The following is a 7,365-nucleotide window of genomic DNA, read 5'->3' on the forward strand; positions in this document are numbered from 1 at the left end:
TCAACGCTGCTGTCTCCCATGAGGAGGGAGTAGTTCTCCATCGAGGCTAAGGGCTGTACCGGTAGCTATGTGGTTAATCTCTCTCCTATGTACTTCAATACAATGATCTCATGAGCTGCCTTACATGATTGAGATTCATATGAGTTTTGTATCACTATTAGTCTATGTGCTACTCTTGTGATGTTATTAAAGTAGTCTATTCCTCCTTCACGGTGTAATGGTGACAGTGTGTGCATCGTGTAGTACTTGGCGTAGGTTATGATCATAATCTCTTGTAGGTTATGGAGTTAATTATTACTATGATAGTATTGATGTGATTTATTCCCCCTTCATAGTGTAAAGGTGACAGTGTGTATGCTATGTTAGTACTTGGTTTAAATTGCAAAGATCTTTTATGCTCTAAAGGTTACTTAAATATGAATGCCGAATGTTGTGGAGCTTGTTAACTCCGGCATTGAGGTGCTCTTGTAGCCCTACACAACGAATGGTGTTCATTATCAAACAAGAGTATATGTAGCACAAAGGAAGAGAACTTATTTATTTATGTGATCAATGTTGAGAGTGTCCACTAGTGAAAGTATGATCCCTAGGCCTTGTTTCCAAATACTGCAATCATCGCTTGTTTACTGTTTTACTGCATCTTTACTTCCTGCAATATTACTACCATCAACTGCACGTCAGCAAGCACTTTTCTAGCGCCGTTACTACTGCTCATATTCATTCATACCACTTGTATTTTACTATCTCTTCGCCGAACTAGTGCACCTATACATCTGACAAGTGTATTAGGTGTGTTGGGGACACAAGAGACTTCTTGTATCGTGATTGCAGGGTTGCTTGAGAGGGATATCTTTGACCTCTTCCTCCCTGAGTTCGATAAACCTTGGGTGATCCACTTAAGGGAAACTTGCTGCTGTTCTACAAACCTCTGCTCTTGGAGGCCCAACACTGTCTACAAGAATAGAAGCACCCGTAGACATCAGGCACCAATACACATTGTTTGTTTTTTGAGAAAGCCTTGTGAGGGAAACACATGTTAAATTGCGTGCAGGCTAAAGGTTACCTAGGTAGCACACATCAGTCCAACAGGAAAATGGAACTGTAATAGCTGCAATAGTACAGAAATCCAACAATGATTAAGATTTTATAAAGGATTGATACGTCTCCGACGTATCGATAATTTCTTATGTTCCATGCCACATTATTGATGTTATCTACATGTTTTATGCACACTTTATGTCATATTCGTGCATTTTCTGGAACTAACCTATTAACAAGATGCCGAAGTGCCGATTCTTGTTTTTCTGCTGTTTTTGGTGTCAGAAATCCTAGTAAGGAAATATTCTCGGAATTGGACGAAATCAAAGCCCAGGGGCCTATTTTTCCACGAAGCTTCCAGAAGTCCGAAGGAGAGACGAAGAGGGGCCACGAGGGGGCCACACCCTAGGGCGGCGCGGCCCCCCCCCCTTGGCCGCACGGCCCTATGGTGTGGGGCCCCCGTGCCGCCTCTTGACCTGCCCTTCCGCCTACAAATAGCCTCCGTGACGAAACCCCCAGTACCGAGAGCCACGATACGGAAAACCTTCCAGAGACGCCGCCAACGCCGATCCCATCTCGGGGGATCCAGGAGATCGCCTCCGGCACCCTGCCGGAGAGGGGAATCATCTCCCGGAGGACTCTACGCCGCCATGGTCGCCTCCGGTGTGATGTGTGAGTAGTCTACCCCTGGACTATGGGTCCATAGCAGTAGCTAGATGGTTGTCTTCTCCCCATTGTGCTATCATTGTCGGATCTTGTGAGCTGCATAACATGATCAAGATCATCTATCTGTAATTCTATATGTTGCGTTTGTTGGGATCCGATGAATAGAGAATACTTGTTATGTTGATTATCAAAGTTATATCCATGTGTTGTTTATGATCTTGCATGCTCTCCGTTATTAGTAGATGCTCTGGCCAAGTTGATGCTAGTAACTCCAAGAGGGAGTATTTATGCTCGATAGTGGGTTCATGTCTCCGTGAATCTGGAGGGGTGACAAGAACCTCTAAGGTTATGGATGTGCTGTTGCCACTAGGGATAAAACATTAGTGCTATGTTCAAGGATGTAGTCACTAGTTACATTACGCGCAATACTTAATGCAATTGTCTGTTGTTAGCAACTTAATACTGGAGGGGGTTCGGATGATAACCTGAAGGTGGACTTTTTAGGCATAGATGCATGCTGGATGGAGGTCTATGTACTTTGTCGTAATGCCCAATTAAATCTCACTATACTCATCATGATATGTATGTGCATGGTCATGCTCTCTTTATTTGTCAATTGCCCAACTGTAATTTGTTCACCCAACATGCTGTTCGTCTTATGGGAGAGACACCTCTAGTGAACTGTGGACCCCGGTCCAATTCTCTTTACTGAAATACAATCTACTGCAATACTTGTTCTACTGTTTTCTGCAAACAATCATCTTCCACACAATACGGTTAATCCTTTGTTACAGCAAGCCGGTGAGATTGACAACCTCACTGTTTCGTTGGGGCAAAGTACTTTGGTTGTGTTGTGCAGGTTCCACGTTGGCGCCGGAATCCCTGGTGTTGCGCCGCACTACATCCCGCCACCATCAACCTTCAACGTGCTTCTTGACTCCTACTGGTCCGATTAAACCTTGGTTTCTTACTGAGGGAAACTTGCCGCTGTGCGCATCACACCTTCCTCTTGGGGTTCCCAACGGACGTGCCAACCACACGCATCAAGCAAATTTCGGCGCCGCCGTTGCCGGGGAGATCAAGACACGCTGCAAGGGGAGTCTCCACTTCTCAATCTCTTTACTTTGTTTTTGTCTTGCTTAGTTTTATTTACTACTTTGTTTGCTGCACTAAATCAAAATACAAAAAAAAATTAGTTGCTTGTTTTACTTTATTTGCTATCTTGTTTGCTATATCAAAAACACAAAAAAATTAGTTACTTGCATTTACCTTACTCATTATGTTTCCTTTTAATTTTACCACAAAAGACATACCGGTAGGACGTGGGTTTATAGTTGGGAGAAATAATATAGAAGAATTTTTCAATCATGTTAGTACCATTGAAAATTTTGAAGATAGACACTTGGTAGACCTTGCGCCTACTTATGAAATTGCTGCTGCGCATTTAGTTCGCCTGTTGGAAACTAAATTTGTTAATCTCAATCCTATAATCCAACACATGTTTCTCACACTTGGTGATATGGAAGAAGGGGAAAAGAAAGATTTTGTTTTAGAAACCCTTCTTAGAGAATTTGGTGGTCTAGCAAGAGAAGCTAGAAAGGTCTTTGCTAAATTTAATATGCTTGGTTCACATACTAATTTTGTTAGTCTCCTTGAAAAGATGGACATGGATAGAATAAGATACACTAATAATATTGATGATGGTGGGGAGATCAAAGCACCAATACCATGTAAACTCTTAGCTATGAATGATGCACTAGAAAATAACTATGCTTGGCTTGTTCCTGAAAATTTGTTTGATGAGAGTAGCACGCCTAAGACTAATGAAAAGGGGGATGCTAAAACTTATGTATCTAATATACTATGCCTGGTTGAGAAAACTCCACACCCCGCTGAGAATGCATCACCCTTTGATAATACTTGATGCACACTTTCTGCGCCTAGCTGAAAGGCGTTAAAGAAAAGCGCTTATGGGAGACAACCCATGTTTTTACCTACAGTACTTTGTTTTTATTTTGTGTCTTGGAAGTTGTTTACTACTGTAGCAACCTCTCCTTATCTTAGTTTTGTGTTTTGTTGTGCCAAGTAAAGCCGTTGATAGAAAAGTAAGTACTAGATTTGGATTACTGCGCAGTTCCAGATTTCTTTGCTGTCACGAATCTGGGTCTACCTCCCTGTAGGTAGCTCAGAAAATTAAGCCAATTTACGTGCATGATCCTCAGATATGTACGCAACTTTCATTCAATTTGAGCATTTTCATTTGAGCAAGTCTGGTGCCATTTTAAAATTCGTCAATACGAACTGTTCTGTTTTGACAGATTCTGCCTTTTATTTCGCATTGCCTCTTTTGCTATGTTGGATGAATTTCTTTGATCCACTAATGTCCAGTAGCATTATGCAATGTCCAGAAGTGTTAAGAATGATTGTGTCACCTCTGAATATGTTAATTTATATTGTGCACTAATCCTCTAATGAGTTGTTTCGAGTTTGGTGTGGAGGAAGTTTTCAAGGATCAAGAGAGGAGTATGATGCAACATGATCAAGGAGAGTGAAAGCTCTAAGCTTGGGGATGCCCCGGTGGTTCACCCCTGCATATATCAAGAAGACTCAAGCGTCTAAGCTTGGGGATGCCCAAGGCATCCCCTTCTTCATCGACAACATTATCAGGTTCCTCCCCTGAAACTATATTTTTATTCCATCACATCTTATGTGCTTTTTCTTGGAGCGTCGGTTTGTTTTTTGTTTTGTTTGAATAAAATGGATCCTAGCATTCACTTTATGGGAGAGAGACACGCTCCGCTGTAGCATATGGACAAGTATGTCCTTGGTTTCTACTCATAGTATTCATGGCGAAGTTTCTCCTTCGTTAAATTGTTATATGGTTGGAATTGGAAAATGATACATGTAGTAATTGCTATTAATGTCTTGGGTAATGTGATACTTGGCAATTGTTGTGCTCATGATTAAGCTCTTGCATCATATGCTTTGCACCCATTAATGAAGAAATACATAGAGCATGCTAAAATTTGGTTTGCATATTTGGTTTCTCTAAGGTCTAGATAATTTCTAGTATTGAGTTTGAACAACAAGGAAGACGGTATAGAGTCTTATAATGTTTTCAATATGTCTTTTATGTGAGTTTTGCTGCACCGGTTCATCCTTGTGTTTGTTTCAAATAAGCCTTGCTAGCCTAAACCTTGTATCGAGAGGGAATACTTCTCATGCATCCAAAATACTTGAGCCAACCACTATGCCATTTGTGTCCACCATACCTACCTACTACATGGTATTTTCCGCCATTCCAAAGTAAATTGCTTGAGTGCTACCTTTAAAATTCCATCATTCACCTTTGCAATATATAGCTCATGGGACAAATAGCTTAAAAACTGTTGTGGTGTTGAATATGTAATTATGCACTTTATCTCTTATTAAGTTGCTTGTTGTGCGATAACCATGTTTACTGGGGACGCCATCAACTATTCATTGTTGAATTTCATGTGAGTTGCTATGCATGTCCGTCTTGTCTGAAGTAAGAGAGATCTACCACCTTATGGTTAAGCATGCATATGTTAGAGAAGAACATTGGGCCACTAACTAAAGCCATGATCCATGGTGGAAGTTTCAGTTTTGGACATATATCCTCAATCTCAAATGAGAAAATTATTAATTGTTGTTACATACTTATGCATAAAAGAGGAGTCCATTATCTGTTGTCTATGTTGTCCCGGTATGGATGTCTAAGTTGAAGAATAATCAATAGCGAGAAATCCAATGCGAGCTTTCTCCTTAGACCTTTGTACAGGCGGCATAGAGGTACCCCTTTGTGACTCTTGGTTAAAACAGTGCATTGTGATGATCCGGTAGTCCAAGCTAATTAGGACAAGGTGCGGGCACTATTAGTACACTATGCATGAGGCTTGCAACTTATAAGATATAATTTACATGATGCATATGCTTTATTACTACCGTTGACAAAATTGTTTCATGTTTTCAAAATCAAAGCTCTAGCACAAATATAGCAATCGATGCTTTTCCTCTATGGAGGACCATTCTTTTACTTTCAATGTTGAGTCAGTTCACCTATTTCTCTCCACCTCAAGAAGCAAACACTTGTGTGAACTGTGCATTGATTCCTACATACTTGCTTATTGCACTTATTATATTACTCTATGTTGACAATATCCATGAGATATACATGTTACAAGTTGAAAGCAACCGCTGAAACTTAATCTTCTTTTGTGTTGCTTCAATGCCTTTACTTTGAATTATTGCTTTATGAGTTAACTCTTATGCAAGACTTATTGATGCTTGTCTTGAAGTGCTATTCATGAAAAGTCTTTGCTTTATGATTCACTTGTTTACTCATGTCATATACATTGTTTTTATCGCTGCATTCACTACATATGCTTTACAAATAGTATGATCAAGATTATGATGGCATGTCACTCCAGAAATTATCTGTGTTATCGTTTTACCTGCTCGGGACGAGCAGAACTAAGCTTGGGGATGCTGATACGTCTCCGACGTATCGATAATTTCTTATGTTCCATGCCACATTATTGATGTTATCTACAGGTTTTATGCACACTTTATGTCATATTCGTGCATTTTCTGGAACTAACCTATTAACAAGATGCCGAAGTGCCGATTCTTTTTCTGCTGTTTTTGGTTTCAGAAATCCTAGTAAGGAAATATTCTCGGAATTGGACGAAATCAAAGCCCAGGGGCCTATTTTTCCACGAAGCTTCCATAAGTCCGAAGGAGAGACGAAGAGGGGCCACGAGGGGGCCACACCCTAGGGCGGCGCGGCCCCCCCTTGGCCGCGCGGCCCTATGGTGTGGGGCCCCGTGCCGCCTCTTGACCTGCCCTTCCGCCTACAAATAGCCTCCGTGACGAAACCCCCGATGCGAGAGCCACGATACGGAAAACCTTCCAGAGACGCCGCCAACGCCGATCTCATCTCGGGGATCCAGAGATCGCCTCCGGCACCTCGCGGAGAGGGGAATCATCTCCCGGAGGACTCTACGCCGCCATGGTCGCCTCCGGTGTGATGTGTGAGTAGTCTACCCCTGGACTATGGGTCCATAGCAGTAGCTAGATGGTTGTCTTCTCCCCATTGTGCTATCATTGTCGGATCTTGTGAGCTGCCTAACATGATCAAGATCATCTATCTGTAATTCTATATGTTGCGTTTGTTGGGATCCGATGAATAGAGAATACTTGTTATGTTGATTATCAAAGTTATATCCATGTGTTGTTTATGATCTTGCATGCTCTCCGTTATTAGTAGATGCTCTGGCCAAGTTGATGCTAGTAACTCCAAGAGGGAGTATTTATGCTCGATAGTGGGTTCATGTCTCCGTGAATCTGGAGGGGTGACAAGAACCTCTAAGGTTATGGATGTGCTGTTGCCACTAGGGATAAAACATTAGTGCTATGTTCAAGGATGTAGTCACTAGTTACATTACGCGCAATACTTAATGCAATTGTCTGTTGTTAGCAACTTAATACTGGAGGGGGTTCGGATGATAACCTGAAGGTGGACTTTTTAGGCATAGATGCATGCTGGATGGAGGTCTATGTACTTTGTCGTAATGCCCAATTAAATCTCACTATACTCATCATGATATGTATGTGCATGGTCATGCTCTCTTTATTTGT

This window comes from Lolium perenne, chromosome 6 (assembly GCF_019359855.2).
Source record: "Lolium perenne isolate Kyuss_39 chromosome 6, Kyuss_2.0, whole genome shotgun sequence".
Classification (NCBI taxonomy): Eukaryota; Viridiplantae; Streptophyta; class Magnoliopsida; order Poales; family Poaceae; genus Lolium; species Lolium perenne.